The sequence below is a fragment of the Macrotis lagotis genome, chromosome 8 (genome assembly GCF_037893015.1).
Source record: "Macrotis lagotis isolate mMagLag1 chromosome 8, bilby.v1.9.chrom.fasta, whole genome shotgun sequence".
NCBI classification, from domain to species: domain Eukaryota; kingdom Metazoa; phylum Chordata; class Mammalia; order Peramelemorphia; family Peramelidae; genus Macrotis; species Macrotis lagotis.
The window spans coordinates 162,628,500-162,647,150 of NC_133665.1; the positions used below are offsets into that span (position 1 = coordinate 162,628,500).

At 36.6% G+C, this 18,651-nt stretch overlaps 1 long non-coding RNA gene across 1 annotated transcript in view; it reads left to right on the top strand.

The window, feature by feature from the left end:
• Positions 1 to 856: 856 nt before the first annotated feature.
• Positions 857 to 18,651, top strand: part of LOC141495013 (uncharacterized) — a 30,093-nt gene continuing 12,298 nt past the window's right edge. Inside the window, exon 1 of the long non-coding RNA XR_012470629.1 lies at positions 857 to 1,425. This is a non-coding gene — a long non-coding RNA (uncharacterized LOC141495013). The remainder of the gene's footprint in view (positions 1,426 to 18,651) is intronic.

Genomic DNA, 18,651 nt, shown 5'->3' on the forward strand with positions numbered 1-18,651 from the left:
AAGATACGGTTCAAACTTTGCCTCTAAGATATAGGGAAGTCACTGGGAAATTCTCTAATATAATTAGTAGAGGACATAATGGCTTGCATTGGAAAAGATAATTATTTTATTCTTTGTTTCAGTTTAAGTTCTAAATTATCTCCCTCCCTTTCCTTGGACTAGAGAAGGCCACCATTTGAAAATGATATATAGATATATGGATGGACATATATGCTTTTCTGTATATATACATATATATACAAATATACAGATAAAGATTGATATATATATATATATATATATATATATATATATATATATATATAACCATACTATGCATGCATCTATCATTTCTTCCTCTAGAGCTGGATAGCATTTTTCTTCCTAGGTCCTTTGCAGTTGATTTAAGTATACTCAGAAAAATTTAGTCATCTGCAGTTCTGCTTTGATATATTTTGTTGATTCTAGTTCTGCTCCTCTCACTTTTCATCTGGAAACTCCCTATGCCAATGCAATCACAGGGCTAATCTATCTCCTTATCCTATTTTTGAAAATGCTTTCCACTCAAATGTTGCTTTTGTTTTGTCCTTTGTTCTTGAGGAAGACCATGACATAAGGGAGGTGATACTATAACATGCAAATGATTTGGATTTAAGGAAGGGGATGCTGTGCAAAGTCACCAGGCTCACTTTCTCCTTCAGAGCCATCTGAGTCAAATAACCAGAGACGGATCAGGAAGACAGGAGATGATCCTGGATGAAAAGGGAGACCTTGGTCTTTGGTCAATGTCATATGACATCACTATGCCAAGTATGATGTCACATGACATAACTATGCCAATTATGAATTTTCAGATGAAAAGAGAATTTTCTATCAACTCACCTTCATATAACTACAAGAATGGAGGGCATACATAAATATGACTTAAAGAAAAAAAACAAATTACCAGGTCATTGTTCAGTAAACAATGGAAGCCATCCTACTTCTTCTAAAACTAAACATCAAAAGCAGCACAATGATGACAGAAGAACCCCAAAACCCCCAAAGTCAACCCCACATGATGGAGCCAAACCTCAGAAAACTTTACAGAATTCACATAGAGGACATTCTCCAAGCAAAGGACGGGTCAAAAGTCAGCCCAGACATAAAGACACCTGTTCAAAGCCACATCAATCCATTTGCAAGAATTCTAGTTCCAAGGAATTCCCAAGATCATGCAACATTCAGAGAGCACTAATTAAGCAGTTGTCCAGTTTGGAATCCCTCTGATTCCAAGCCATCCCTATCTCCACTAATGACCTCTACCATGTCTACCGACTGTTTGTGTGTGTGTGTGTGTGTGTGTGTTTGTCCTGAACCATACCCCATCTTGGCTTCTTGATGAATTCAACCCTCAAGACTGGATCTCTGAGCTTGCAATCCATGGTCTTTCCTCTCCAATAACCGGTGAGTGGCATGACAGTACCACCTGCTGGCTAAATTTCACATAGCTGGCAACCCTCCCTAGGCTCTAGACAGGGTCTGGTTCTAAATGACATGACTCAGTAGTTCAAAGTCCAAGATTCAGCATAATATACATTTCTGCTGGATCTATTATTGGACAATACTCCAAAGACTTTTTTACCATGTTTTCACCTACAGCAAGATCCCTAGGTTCTACTATATTTTCATTTGGTTTTATTACCGTATCTATTATCAAAATGTCTTTTTTCTTCTTCCAGTTGAAAACAGAATTACCTTTACCTATTTTTAAATTCTTCTTGTTGTTTGCATATGTGACTGTGAGTTCCTTGAGAGTAGAAATTATCTTTTGTCTTTGAATCCCAATTGACTACCACACAGTAGATACTTAATAAATGTTTGCTATTTGATAGGAGTTTGAGGATCTCAGATTGGGGGTGAGGGGTATGGGGAGTTCTCTCTTTACCAATCTAGGATGCAAACTATTCCCCCCTCTACAACATAATCTAATGAGAACGAGCCTCCACATACATCTTAAATACATCTCCCTATGGTTAATCTGGTTAGAAACCTCTGGTCTAATCCTTAGAAAGATAGGTGTGTTACAGTCCATTCAATTATACTCATTCCTAGAGCCCTTCTAACTCTGTAAATTCAACCTAAACTTTAGTCTCTAAGCATTATTTTAGAGAACTTAGACCTACCTTCCCTCATTTCTAGGCATAGGAGACGACTTTCCATGTTGAATTCTTACCATTTTTTCATTTCATTTTTTTGTGACTTTATCCATGTAGAAAGGTCCCTATGTGGAAATCCTATACTTACACACATACACATAATATACACACATATGTGTAAACATATATACATTCATATGCATATATATCATTTTAGCAGTTTGTAATCTATAACCTTCAAGAGTTTCTTGAGTTAAAAATGGCATAGGATCATGGACCAAGAACTATTTAGGGGTCAAAGAAGTCATCTAGATTAATGACCTTAACTTAAAAGGTGAAGACTGAAGTCCAAGAAAGGAACATCATACAAGGGGGAAGTTAATAGAAAAAAAATAGATTTGGACCCAGTGACTCTTGACTGCAGAGCCAACTGTAGCACGTTAAGTAACAGGGTCACAAAGGTGTGATGTGCTGGAGTGAATTAGAGCTAGTTCAAGCCTACTAAAACCAATTATTAAATTTTCAGTATGGCTATAGTTCAGGAATCAACAAAAATTATAAAAAAAACAGGAATGATTTCTTATTTTGATGCTGGTCTATGCACTGAAAGAAAAATGTTAATAATGTGGATTAAACCCAAAACCGTGTCTGGAGTACATTTTTGTTTCTCAGAGATCCAGTTGTTTAAGATTTATAATCACAGTGATATGTGATAGTTACGATTTGGAACCAGATCTTCCACTCACTTTTCCATGTTTCTTCTTGAATAATATAATAATATCCATCCAAACAATATAGAATATAATATTTCCAAATTATATGAAGTTATATAATACAAACATATCCAAAACATAGTACATCCAAATAATATATAATATTTAATAACAAAATACAAAGCAAATATATTTTTTATATAGTAAGCTCTTAATAAATATTTATTGATTTATGACTCAAGTATTAAAGCTGATTTAAAACATTTTAAAAATCCACCTTGGGCATACAGTTCTAGATAACTAGGAATATATAATAACATTTTGCTTCCTAACAAAGAGATAGATGTTTTCTTTTTTTTTTTTTAAACTAAGCTACTCACCTTATATTACTACTCAAGGCCAGTCTTACAAAAAGACTAAGAATGTAGGCCCCTTGAGGGCAGGGGTTTTTACATATCATTGTGTCTTTCTTGATACATTGTGTTTTATAAATTCCTGCCTACTGAAAAACAGTGATGCTATTTCAGTCATAGGATTAAGAAAAAGAAGGGATAAGACAGTTGAGGAGACCATCTTGTTGAGGTCCAAAGTCAAGATCAAACGGGTAGGTCAGTAGCAGAAACAGAATCTGAACCCAAGTCATTTAATTGATGTTCTGGACAACACTCTACACTATTAGAGTGCAGATCACAAAACTGTTAATAATGGGATAATGAAAGTTTACATTTACATCACAGCAGCCCTGTCTAGATGGAGCAGATTAAACATTTCCAGTCAAAAATTTTGACTCATATGATCAGTCAACATAACCTATTTTAACATACATAGGAAGGAGGGAGGGAAGGAGGGAAGGAGGGAAGGAGGGAAGGAAGGAAGGAAGGAAGGAAGGAAGGAAGGAAGGAAGGAAGGAAGGAAGGAAGGAAGGAAGGAAGGAAGGGAGGGGAGGGAAGGGAGGAAAGGAGGGAAAGACTAGCAAATTAATTGGACTCATACACAAAATATATCTAGAATTCATGTAATGTAACGCATGGCAAAATAGTGTTAGGCTTTGGGAGATATCAGGAAAGGTTAAACATGTAAGTCAAACTTAACACTCAGGATGCTAAGAAGTAGAGGAAAGAGGCCAATGACCTCCAGGCTTGTCAACAGTAAATAGACACAGAGATGAGGGCCAGTCAGAAGACCACTTTGCTTAGAGCAGAGAGTGTGAGAGGGAGCAGAGGAGAGATAATAAGGCTGAAAAATCAAGTTGGTTTCAGGTTGCGAATGGTTTGAAAGGCCAAACAGAAGAGTTAAATTTGCTCCCAGAGCTAACAAGGAGTTATTTTGTATAGACTCCGAAAACAAAGAAATTCTCCCAGTCCCTATTCCTCTTCCTTGTTTGGCCTATTCATTATTAGTGTGTTCAAAGACAGGGACAGCCTACTTTATCCTATGGTAAATCGATCTATAAAAGGCCCAGCTTCCTTTCTCCATTTCAGTAGAAAATTCCATAGAACCCCAATTCAATTGACTATCCTGGACCACTCCGGGCAACAAGTCTGTTGGACAAGGTATTCTCAATACTATAATGATAAAACATTGATGAAATGTTTAGGGTTGATGAAGCACTCTATGTATATGATATCATGTGATTCTTACCACAACCCTCAGACTCAGGTGCTCTGATGATCCCCATTCTATGGAATAGAAATAAAAAAGCTTAGAAAGTTTAATTTGCCTGGGGTCACACAGCTAGTAAGTGTCAGGGGCTAGTTTTGATCTCATCTTTCTGATTCCAATACTATCCAATCCACTGAGTCACCTAGCTGCTATCCATGCTTCAGTGAATTATTTTGTACTATCAGCTAAATATCTCCATGTCTTAAAATAAATCCAGACCTAGAAAGGAATATAAATGGAATGCCTGCTATAGATCCATCATTGTGCAAAGTAAACGCTTTACTCATTTGTCCCTTATAATTAACCCTGAGAGGTAGTTACTGTTATCATCACCATTTTTACACAAACTGAGACTGGTAGAGGCTAAGGGATGGTCTAGATCCTACAGTTAACAGGTGACTAAGGCTGGATTTGTACTCAGCTCTTCCTAACTCCTAGGCCAGAGTTCTATTTATTAAACCCATCTTCACTAGATGGATATCTACTTCACATAAAGCCTTTTCAGCTAGACAGGAACAGACCTAACTTTTGACCCCACTTTCCAGAATCTAATTTCACCTCCAAGAAGAGGCATCAGAGAAGGATGTTTGAGGGGGTATCTGGGGAGACAACCCTTCAAAACATTAGATACAGCAAGACTTAGCAATTATCTTTTTATAGTAATTATACTAATCCACCGTAATTCTTTTGCTTTGTTTTCATTTCAAACCCACATTTGGAGGTTCATTGGCCATCAGCCTGACTTGAAAGGTCAGGCCTCTGATTTCTCTTTGCTCTTCTTTTCTCAGTCTTATTACATGCAATAAGCCTCAACCTGTTCCACAGTACTCCAAATGGTGCCTCACATTATTCTAGCTTGGTTCCCTGAGATTTGAAGTCAGGAATCCTTGAGTTCTAATCTCACCATACACCCTTCTAGCTAAATGACTTTAGCCTTCATTTGTCCCTACAAAAATGGGGATACAACTATTTGTACCCCTTCTTCATGGTGCTGAGGTAAAGAAAATACTCTCAATAGGAGTTATACTTTTACATTTCTTCCAGAGTGGCCTTATTTAAATTGTCCAGAAAGCTATTATCCCCCAGGCTATACACATATTTAGGCATGAACTTATAATGAGAGGCAGCTAGGTGGCACAGTGGATAAAGCACTGGCCCTGGAGTCAGGAGTACCTGGGTTCAAATCCGGTCTCAGACACTTAATAATTACCTAGCTGTGTGGCCTTGGGCAAGCCACTTAACCCTGTTTGCCTAACAAAAAAAAAAAAAACCCTAAAAAAAAAGAACTTATAATGAAAACATTTTAGTACCTGAAATCAGGGAATTTAAGATTGAATCTCGGCTCTGAGATATATATACCACTTATATAGTCTTGGGTCTCAGTTTCTTCCTCTGTAAAACCAGATGACCTTTGAGGTCCCTACATGAACCAGATTTATGAAACAGGAAAAAAACATCATTTGCCATATTCCATCTGGTTTCAACCATTTTCCTAGATTTTGGAAAGGTTAAAAACAGCTAATCTCTAGATTCCTTTGTGGGAAAAAAGGCCTTAGTAATGTTGTTTTCTCTGAAGGTGCATCAGAATTAAGCAAATACTTTTTGTTATATCCCATCGTGAACTTATTCCAAAAAAGGAACAAAAAACTCCCAAATGTTTTGCAGACGGTTTCTCCCACCAAAAATGTGTTCTCATCCTTGAAAACAAGTGTGTAACTGCTGCAGTGATGGGGGCACCAGCTCTCAGAAGCTCTGAGTTGGAAGGAAGCTCAATTCAGCTTTCTCACTATGTGGCATTATCATCTCATCCACCTAAAACTGCAAGGGTCCTATTGTTTCTTTGATATTAAGACCATAGACTCAAAAGCCACAAGAGGACCTGAGACCATATGGTCCAGGACTTTTCCTTCTTTTTCTGTATGCTGGTGCCCACTGGCACTCAGTGCAGTAAAACGTAAGGATCTCTTCTCAGAATAGCTTGTAAACACATAAAATAAATAAAAATCGTGTTCGTGTTGAAATGCAATTATCACAAATACTTTAAAATGTTCATAAACTCCAAGTTAAGAACCCCTGACCTAGTCTAATCCTTCAGTGTTCTTATCTATAAATTGAGGGAGTTTAACTAGTCGGTCCTTGAAGGTCAACCTAGTTCTGGATTTTTCATTTTATACCTGATGAATTTAGTTGACTTTCCTAAGGTCATTCAGGTAGAATGTGCCTGAGGTTAGATTTGAATCTAGAACCTCTTAACATCAGGACTAGTGCTTTTTCTACTGTGCTAGCATCTTGATATGTTTCTCTTGTCCTCTTTTTGTGTTGTTTTTTTTTAAGTTATTTTGTACTGAACAATAGGAAGAACAGAGATTTAATGAAGAAATCTGATGCCTAAACAAGCAATGGATGAGGAAATATCAGGGGATCCCAAAAGAATTATTCACCTAGGGGTTTGTGACCCTACAAGGGTAGCATTCATTTTCATGGTGCCTTTTGTAGCTTTGAATCTTAGCAACTTATTCAACTCAAAACAGTGTTCTACAAAGTGGAATGATTACAAAGGGATTGTGGCATAACCCCAAGAGATGGATGACCAAGCAATCAGATTGAGAAGATAGGTCAAACCCTACACTCCCTGGTCAAATTGAATATGACATCAGCTATCATGGTACCAAACATGCTTCCACTCCCCCTTTCCAATGACTCCTCAGAGCATCTATAGTTTTACCACAACCTGCTCACTCAAAGCAACCACATACTTATAGGAAAATTCCCACCCTCATCCCTTGCCCTTGTGGTTCCACAGTCCAGAACAGTAACAAGTAAGAACCCTGCTTTGCATCATTTTGTTTGTTTTGAGTAGAGCAAAATGAGCCACCCACTACTACACTTTAATACTCAACGATCCATTGAAAAATATACATATATTAAGTCACACACTCATAAATGTTCTTACTTATGCACAGCAAAACATGTTTGTAGACATGTAGCCATGTAGGTAAAAATATTCTAAAGAGGCTCTCCTGAACCCCCTTAGCACAGTTAACTCCCTTGGAGGAGTGGAGGAAGAGTTAACAATGGAAGCAATAAACTGAGGCAGTCAAAAAATTTTCTTCTATATACTGAATGTATACTGGTCAGCAGCTTTGAGATACTCAGCTCAATCCATTGACCTCAACAAGAGGGAGTCAGAACTTTCTATCCTCAAACTAGTAGCATGTCATATGATCATTCTATGAATATATACATATCTGGGTTTTTTAAATTTTTTACAAAGACTATTATGAGTTTCCCTCTTGGTCTTCCATCTCCATTCTTCTTCCTCTTTAACAAATCCTTTCTACATTTAATACTTTCTACAATTGGCCTTCTTATTAATTGTCAGGTTTTTAGAGCACTGGCCCTGGAGTCAGGAAGACCCGAGTTGAAATCCAGCCCCAGACATTTAATAATTATCTAGCTGTGTGACCTTGGGCAAGTCACTTAACCCTATTGCCTAGCCAAAAAAAATAATAATTCTCAGGTCTGAATATGGCACTCCCTTGTTCAAACACTTTAACTGGTTTCCCATTACCTAGAGGAAAAAACCAGAAAAGATAAAAAAGAGAGGAAATCAGTACAAATTGCTGGTGTCCAGAGGTTCAGAAGAAAGCCTGGGGATTGACTATGTTAAGACATTGGGGGGAAGCTAGGTGATTCACTAGGACTGGGGTCAAGAAGTCCTACCTCAGACACTTAATTTGGTTGTGGCACTATGAGCAAGTCAGCTTGCCTCAGTTTCCTCCTAAAATGGGGGAAATTAATAGTACTCACCTCCCAGGATTGTGGATGAAAATCAAATATATTTGTAAAATGCTTGCCAGAGTATTCATTTGTCACCCACAGTTCATTTTTCATAAATGCCTTTCTCCTTCCATATTTATCCTTTCTCTGTAGTATCATTTACTGGTTGGTTATTCTTAATGCCATTGTAAAATTACAAAAGCACACATTTCTGTTATTGGTCAATCTAAAGAATGGCAAGGCAATTAGGTGGCACAGTGATAGAGCATCAAGTCTGAAATCAGGAGACTCTTCTTCCTGAGTTCTAATCTGGCCTCAGACATTCACTAGTCATATGATTCTGGGCAAATCATGTTATCCTGTTTTTTCCTTGGTTTCTTTATCTATTAAATAAGTTAGAAAAGGAAATAGCAAAATATTTCAGTATCTTCACCAAGAAAATCCCAAATGGGTCATAAAGTGTAGAAACAATTGAATGACAACAAAAATGAGTATAGTGTCTAGTTAACCAAAGAACTACAAATTACATAATAAAATAAAAGAGCTACAAATAAAATAACAATTCTATTTTAATGTTATTTTAAAAGTGTGTGTACACACATACACACAAACACACACACAACACACATATAAACATATTCCATTCAATACTTGCACAAATCTGAATAATGACTTAAGAACTAGACATTTCTTGGGGTTTTTTCTTTATTCTTCATGTATAATGTATGACAGTTCAGTCTCTTATTATTGTGTGCCATCACAAATATGAGTTGATTGTTTTTAAAAGTGGGATTTATGACTAAAATGGCCATTTAGAAATTTGGAGTACAATGTTCTTTTCTTGTGATAAAGTATGTATTACATATATAAACTTACATTAAAATTGCTATTCATTAATGATAAATTGTCCAGTATATAGTCTTACCAAAAAAATTCAACTTATTTTAAAATAGTTCTTTTACATTTTCCTCTTTAGTTTTCAAGTAAACAAGTTCTCATAAAAAATTATAAAAGTTTGACATTGTGATAAAAAAAATCACATTTCGCAAGTAGTTAATTTTAAAAATGTTATATTTCCAATTTCTTAAAAGTTGCAATGTGCAAAGGGTATGTGTTGAGAATATTTGCTGCCATGTGAATTGTGAAACTGTATGATTGTTTTAAGTTTTTTATGTTCTTTAAATTTTTATTTTTTAAGTTATTTTAAAACAAATTTTCTCTACATTCTATCCTTTATGGAAGGGACACATGACCTCCACTTCTTTACATATTAGAATCCTTCCCTGAGACACTTAAATGATGCAGCAGATTAGAAGTGACTCCTAGAGTCAATAGGACCTGAATTCAAATCCAAACACTTGGGTCATCTAGCTGTGTGATTGTGGACAAGTCACTTAACCTGAATTGCCAAAAATAAAAAATAAAACATCCTTCCCATCTCTTAGAACACACATCAAAAGCCACCTCTTGCCAAGGAAGCATTCCCTGATCACTTTACCAACTAAAAATGATCTCTTCCTCTTCAAATTCCTATTAATATTTTGTCTTGAGTTCTCACATTCCACTTTGCATCCTACTTAAATGGTTTCTCATTTGATTGTAAACTACCTGAGAAACAGAGATTATGCGGTTTGCCTTAGTGTCTAGTGGTTTGCCTGAGTGTCTAGTCATATTTGTTGAATGACTTTAAATCAATTAGTTACTTTAAATTTATTAGTCAAGTCTAATGTCTATGAAAAGGAACTGCCATGTGGATATTTGATGCTAAAAAAAAAACCTAAGTAGCTTAAAACACTTAATGCTTCAGAGGACATCTTTCTGTTTACTAAATGAGTGATGTTGGCCATTTCCCTTCACCACCATAGGCCTTAGTTTTCTGAACAGTACAATGGAAAGGTTGGGCCTAATGGCTTCTTTGGGTTTTCCAACCATCATCCTAAAAGCCCATAACAATATCACAGAAAGGATGCTGTTTTTTTGCCATTGCTTTATCCTTTATTATTTAGAGTAGTGCATGAAAAAAAGGCTTTATTACTTGACTAGAGACCCAACAGTTATAATCATGAGACATTTTCCTGATGTGAAGGATTGTATAAAAACATTTCGGCAATAATTTTCCTTCCAAGTCAATCCAATAAGCATTTTCTAAGGAGCTACCTACAAACCAGGCAGCATTGTGCCAAGGGACTGGATGTTACCAGGACAAAAGGAAATGGCCCATGTCCTCAAGAAACTTACATGTGAAGGAGATTGGAATTAGAAATGGGAAAGTGAACATTAATCATTTATGCTTTAAAATTTATTTCAGATTAATTGAGGGTCACAGATGACTATTATAAATACTTCTAACTCTTGTGTTTACTAACCCATTTGAGCCAGTTTTTTATCCAAAAAATGACTTAGGAATAATAAACACACTCCCTCACAGAATCATGCACACATACACATATTTGTGTGTATGTGTGTGCATATATATGTATAAATATATTAAACCTTCTTTCAAAAATCATTTAATTCACTTTAAGAGATCCTTAAAAAACTCTTATTGTCAAATCCTTCCATTTACAAATAAGAGTCCCTAAGTGTGTTAATGAAATTATTTCCTCTACCAACCCATTTGACCCACAGCTTTCTATCCCAAGATGACTTAGGGAAAATAAACACACACACACACACACACAAAAGCACAGATACACATATTTATGTGTGTGTGTGTGTGTGTGTATAAATACATATATTTGCTAAACCTTTTTTTCAAAAATCATTTAATTCACTTTAATCTATTCTTATTATCAAACCCTTCCATTTACAAATAAGAGGCTCATTTTACCCAATAGTAAGTCCCTAGGTATGTTAATGAAATTGATTTTCCTTTACTAACCCATTTGAGCCATGGTTTTTTATCCAAAGATGACTTAAGGAAAATAAACATGCTTATACTCAAACACATACATACACATACACACATTTATATGTGTATGAATATATATGCTAAACTTTCTTTCAGAAATCATTTAATTCACTTTACGCTATCCTTAAAAAAATCTTATTGTCAAATCCTTCCATTTACCCAATAGTAATCCCTAGGTGTGTTAATGAAATTAAGTTTCCTTTACTAACTCATTTGATCCACAGTTTTTTATCCCAAGATGACTTAGGGAAAATAAACACACTCGCCTCAAATGCAGATGCACATACATACACACACACACACACACACACACACACGCACACACACATACACGTGTGTGTATATGAATATATGTGCTAAACATTTTTCAAAAATCATTTAATTCACTTTAAGCGATCCTTAAAAGAAACTTATTATCCGATCCTTCCATTTACAAATAAGAGGCTCATTTTCCCCAACAACAAGTCCCAAGGTGCATTCCTTTATCTGCCCCCTCCCATATCCCCACCCCATTGCCTCCAAGGTTGACTTGTAAGGTAGGAGAGAGCACAGAAAATCTTGGCTGACTTCAGTGAGACCAGATTTGTCACATTGCTTCCTAACAACCTATTTGTATTTTGCAAAAGAGAAAAAAAGTATCCTTTCTTTTCCTAGCCCCCTGAACAAATATATTTACATAACTGTGTCTAACGAGAAATTACATTTAACTTCTCAGAAATGACAATAACAGAAAACTTGAACTGCCAATTGCACTTCATTAGCCTGGTAGAAATGCATTCCCAATGTTAATAAAAATTCCAACATGCTGATAAATTAGGGCTTCTAAGGAGCATGTGACACCTTGGTTAACATATTCAACCTCAATTATATTTCTCTTCAACACCCTGTTATCTGGAACCTTTGCTGGCAATCAGAGGTGCTGTTTTTCAGCGGCCAATTTTCTAGATAATGTAGCTTATCAACACTGTGGGTAAACTTGCCAATGAAATCAGACGGCAGTGAACCACACACACACTAATTGCCTCCCTTTTTTATGCATATTTACAGACTGTCACTTCAAAGAAATCAGTGGCCCATTGAGGCACCCAGTTAGCTGGAAGAATTGCCTCTTGCAAATGAAAATTAGCAAACAAGCTCCTGATAAATATGAAATGAACAAAGTATTAAAAAAAAAAAAGTGCCCGGGTTTTGTTCTGAAACTTCCTCCTCATCCCAACTGAGACTCCCAAAGAAAGGGAGCTGCCCCCCTGAGAAGTCTGGGCCTCAGCGTCACCCATTGTTTCCAGGGAAGGCAGAGTTCTGTTCTTTCCCATTGAGGGAGATGGAAGCCTATGAGATACCTTCCCTTCTCCTCCCACACCCGCCCCCACCCCAAATTTCTAGTCACATAAACAGGTTATTACGTTCCCACTTTCCACTTGCTTGGGAGTTGGAACAGGCAAATGACATGTTAACGCTTCAGAAACAATTAACCCTGGCAACTTAATTAAGTTCCTCTGACTTTGAGGAAGTACATTTGAAAATAAGATTTCCGAAGCTTGTCTCCCAGTATTCCCAAGTATGGTAATGCTTGAATCTTGTAAGGTCATGAGGTCAAAGATTGAGAGTGGGAGTTCGATCCTCTTCATTTTTCAGGGGAGGAAACCGAGGCCCACGGATCATACTCAGAAATGGCAGCCAGGATTCATTCATGGGTGATCTCATTCCAAATCTTTTATTCTTATCATAGTAACATAGACTGAGACTTAGAAGAGACCTTTGCGGTCATGGCATCTATAAATGTTAGTTTTTCACATTTTTTTAATCTAAATTTTGCATTTTAATAAATCAAAGAAAAGTTTCTTCACCATTAGGAACAATAGGCAAGTTCTTGACTATGTCAGACAAGAGTAAACATCATCCTAGATGGTGTTTAGTATGTCCCATGGAGTGTATGGGGGCTTCAGGAAGAAGTCCTCTGGGTATAAGGACTTTTGAGACCTTTTCAGACCTTTTCACCTCTGGTGTCCTCCCAACTCTCCCTTGTGACTCCAAGAAACTATAGCATAAATAGAAAATGGTCTTAGCAGACTGGTTAAATCAGATCACTGACAGACCTCAAAGTCATCGATGCTTTGGGGGGGGGGGATGTTTACCCCCATGTATGTGAAATCTTCCCTTGGTCCCATAACTGGGTGGATAAGAACAATTTGGCAATGTAGGTGACTGAAGCAGATAGTCTGGAGTCCTTAGATCAGAACTGGGCCATTTGGAAATTTGTAAAAACATTCAAAGGCCATGCAAAATTACCAACTTAAAAATTAGCTTAATTTACCCCTAATGGGAGTCCCCACCTGCAGTTGCCATGCAGCTCCAGACCACATAATTTCTCAGGCCTTATACAGCCTGTGGGATAACATTCCCAGCCCCACCTTGGAGTTTTGGAAGACATGGAAGACCCAGAGGTCATCCATTGTATCCTTAGGTCATCACTAGTCATTTTGACTTTGGAAGAGAGAATAAGGTTGACAACTTTGTGTGACTCTTACATCACTTAAAACCAATTCACTCACAAGTCAACATTCATCCATGATGATATTAGCCTTTTCTCAAATGGACAAACACATCATCATTGGTGCTTTGGACTCAAGGATAGTCATTGTGTTGATCAGAGTTCTAAGTTTCCAAAGTTGCTTGTATTTACGGTGTTGCTGTTACAGTACAAATTGTTCCCCAGGTTCTAGCCATTTGCTTTCATTAGTTTATGTCTTCATTGTTTATTTTTAAATTTTAATATTAATAGCAAAAGTTGTTCTACCATTTACATTATTCAGCATAAAAGCATACAAGTCTTTCCATGTCTCCTTGAAAATATATTTTTCCTCATATTTAGGACTTCATCACATTCATATCTCATAATTAATTTAGCCATTCTCCAGTTGATGGCTATCCCTCAAAGGTTCCAACTTTTTGCTACCACAGAAATAACTGCTTTAAATATTTTTGTACATAAAGGACCTTTTCTTCTTTCTCTAATCACTTTGGGATATAACCAGGACAAAAGGTATGCACTGTCTAAGAACTTATAATTCTTTGTATACAATTCCAGAATAGTTGCATCCATTCACAACTTCACAAACAGTACATTAATGTGAACATGGGCCCTTGTTTTCCACATCATATTTTAAAGACAATATCTAATCCCAAGCAAGGTCTGCCCTATATTATAATTATATATATATATATAATATATATTATATATACACACACACATATATGGCAAATCCTCAAGAATTGAAATAAAGAGAACTTATTCCATATGTTGATGTCTTTTAAATTTTTAAATTGTCATCTTCAAATTAATCCATCTCTATCTTGAATAAAAAGTTTCTCTGGAAGATAAAAGAACCACCATTTAACTAGCAAAGGCTCATAGGAACCTTAGAGGTCATGAAACCCAATCCCTTTATTTGAGTAACAAAAAACAGCTAACAATTATATAGCTGTTATTATGTGCTGTGTTTAGAGTTTTTGCCATTATTTTCTCATTTGATCCTCACAACTATTCTGAAAGGTAGGTTTCTTTTAATTCCCATTTTGTCAATATGAAAATTGGGGGCGGGGCAACTAGGTGGCACAGTGGATAGACCACCAGCCCTGGAGTCAGGAGTACCTGAGTTCAAATTCGGCCTCAGATACTTCATAATTACCTAGTTGTGTGGCCTTGGGCAAGCCACTTAGCCCCATTGCCTTGCAAAAACCTAAAAAAAAAAAAACTGAGGAAGACAAGTGACTTTCCCAGGGTCATTTAGTTAGCGTCTGAGGACAGATTTAAACTGAGGATTCCTGAAAGCTGGCCCCCAAGCTCTATCCACTGCCCCATCTAGCTATTATTCTGCCCATTTTACAGATAAAGAAAGGTTAAGTGGTTTGTCCAAGATATCAATAGTAGTAAGTGAAAGAGGCCAGATGCAAAATCACAACTTCCCAACTCCAAACCCAGTGCTGTAACCACTGATCTTCATTGCCTCTCTCAGATGCAAGTGTTTTGGTATCTGTATGGTGGGACATAAATACAGGGGAGGTAGCATGAATTTTTTAAGAACAATTTCCGAATTCCGATTTTTGTCATTTCAGAAAAGTATTTTAAGCCTGTGTCCTAACTCTTCACTGCTTTGAATTCTTTTTTTTTTCCTCTTTGTTCATTGCTAACAAGTGACACAATTCAGTTTAAGTCAAGGGCCACTAAGCAAATTGCATCCTTTGTTCGGAACCTCAGAGAGTTGCTCATACACACTGGTACGTTAACTGGTTCAGGACTGGATAATTTGATCCAGTATGTGTGAGAAACAGAATTTGAACTCTGAGGGCTGGACTCTCTAAGGGAGACTTTGGTCTAACGAAAGCTGCCTGAAGTGGTTGAGATGCCAAACATGGATGAAATCACAGGTGTGCACAGCGCTAGTCCTCTTACTCAATAAACAGCTACCATTCTAACATGCCAGGTTTGTTTTCCAGGCAAATAGTTGCAGTAAATAGAACACTGGCCCAAAGTCCAAATCCAGCCTCTGAAACTTCCTAGCTGTGTGATCTTGAGCAAGTGATTTAACCACTCTCTGCCTCAGTTTCCTCAACTGTAGAGATGATAACAGTGCCTAGTACTTAAGATTGTTGTGAAGCTAAAATGAGTTAATCTTTGGGAAGTTCTTAGTATGTAGTTCTGGCACACAGAAGACACTATAAATGTTTATTCCCTTCCCCTTTCCTCTTCCCTCAGTTCTGAAATGCGATGGTTGGATGATTATTTCTGTGTAGTATCTACTTTGAGGCATTTAAAACATTTTAAGACTATAAAAAGCAGAGATAACTGCATTTACGAACTAAACTCTAATCAGATCTTAGTGAAGTCATTGATTAGGTACTTTTAATCATTTATTTAAATGTGAAATACCCAATAAATTAAAAAATGAATTTCTAAATAACAAAATTCCACAGGTTGTCTAAAGAAAGTCCTATTTCTAATATACATAATGATCAACCTAAATAAAAGAAAACTGCATTAAGATAAAAACTATTTCTTAAACTAGTGCTATCTCTGATTTGTTTGAGGGAATGACATTCTGGAATACTTTTCCCCCAAACAATTTGTTTTAAGACATTTGGTTTGGGTACACAGATGATTACAAATCATTTTTGAAAATTTAAAAAAGAAACAGGCCAATTAAACTATAAATACTTCCAAATGACTTCTGCCAAATAGGGGCAATGTAGTGACATAAAATTCCACAAAGACTCATTATTTAGATTGTGGTCAAGTAAAATTCCAGTTATACCTTATTGGTTCGGAAGGAGTAACAATCTACCCAGCTCCAAGTCACGATCGCAGCAAATGAAAGAATGTTGTTGTTTTTTTTATTCCACGAGCATTAAAACATCCCTTGTAATGTATGGTATCATTGGAAAATTTATTTTTTTAAATAGCAAAGGCATCAACATCAATATTGATATAAAGAGTGGGAAAACATCTCTATTTTAGGAGATACACTACACCTACATGCAGACTGTTCGTTTCTTACAGGAGGAAAACAGTACATTTCCTCGACATTATGGATTGATTTCAGATGAATCATTAAGGTGAAAAGAATAGCAGAGAGTAAATAAAAATGAAAAACCATAATGATTTAGACTTTCTATGATCTATCTTTCTGACAAGTCACTCTCAAATCATCTATCACTTTCTTTGAAAGAAACAAACAAACAAAAAACCCACCATCCCTGTCACATCTTGAATAAAAGTCTAATTTTATGAGTCAGTGTCAGTTTTACGTTCTCAGTCACGGGGCTCTATTATTGGTATTGATAAAGATTAATGTGGCCACAGTTTAAAAAGAGAATGAGGAAGGCAGTAATGAAAATTGAAACAGTCTATGCCTGCGTCTTCCCATCTGGGAGAAAGCAGAAACTGTGGAATTCAGTCAGCCATTTAGTTATGGTGAAAACAATAATGAAGTGGTTGTTTTCCAAATAAACAGCTTAACTGAATTTAATCTCCCTCCACGCCCCTCCTGAAACAATGATATGTGCTATGCAGCCTACATGTCTAATAAAACACATCTATATTAGAGCATTTTCGACAAGACAAGTATTTATTAAGAACTTAAGATGTTTCAGACACGATGCCAGATCAGTAAATAAACACCATGTTCATACAATTTATTTAAAGGAAGAAAATAACCTTTCATGTGCCAAATGCTTTACCAATATTGTAATATTTGAACTTCACAATAATCCTAGGAGAGTGGTTTCATCCCCATGTTAAAGTGGAGGAAACTGAGTCAGGCAGAGATGAAATGACCCAGCTAGTAAATATCTGAAGTCAGATTTGAACTGAAGACTTCCTGACTCCAGTTTTCTATTTGACATAAAAAGAGTGTGCCTAAAATGTGTGGCTAAAAAGTCTGGTTTAAAGCCAACTGGAAAATTCAATTTAATTCAATAATATTAAATACCTATATTTATTGTCCACTGAGCCCAGCATTGTACTTGGTAGTGACAATTCAAAAACAAAAGTCAAAGTATCTGCCCATTCTATTGTATTGGGGAATGACAATTTAGAAGAAAAGTTGTATCTGGCCATTCTATTGTGTAAAAACAACATCCACAGGAGAAATCAGTGGGGTGGGAAGGGAAGGAGCTAGATTCATCAAAGGTCCTCTATAGGAAATGGAATTTGAGCTAAGCCACAAAGGAAAAGGAAAATTCCAAGAAATAGAAGTAATAAAGAAAAATATTCTAGGCATGGGGGGGGGGGAATAGTTGTGGAGTTGGAAGATGGAAAGGGAGCAACATGGAGACCAAGCAATAGAGTATTTGATCAAGAATAAAATGAAATCAGTCTAGCCTGCCTTTGGTGCCTTATTGGGATGAGCTTAGATTTTATCCAAAAGGCAAGTCATCACAGAAGTCTCTTGAGCAGTGTGATGTGATGAGAGCCAACCCATGGTTTGGAAATATCAGTGTGGAATCTGTGTGATGGCTGCACTTGGAAAAAAAGTGGCAATGGAGGCAGAAATATTCATTGACCTGGCATTATTATTTACATTTATAGATAATTTTAAGGTTTGCTACTGTACCATATGTAAATGTTTCTCATGTGTTCATCAACCAATCTTGGAATTTAAGATGCTATAATTAATCCCCATTTTATAGATGAGGAAACAGACAAAAAATAGTTTAAGTGCCCAGGATCACATCACTAAAATGTCTGAGGACTGGTTCCTAATCTTCCTATGCTTAGTGCATTGTACCACCTAGCTGTAAGAGATGGCGAGCACTTGAACTAAGTAGATCTGGGCTTGGAAGGAAGTCAGAATCCAGGAGGCAGGGATGAGATGGGAATATTTGCCAGGAAGTGAAGGTAAGATTGGGAGGGTTCGTTTATGCAAAACCACAGAGACGGGAGCTAGAATTTCACATGTGGAGAACAATG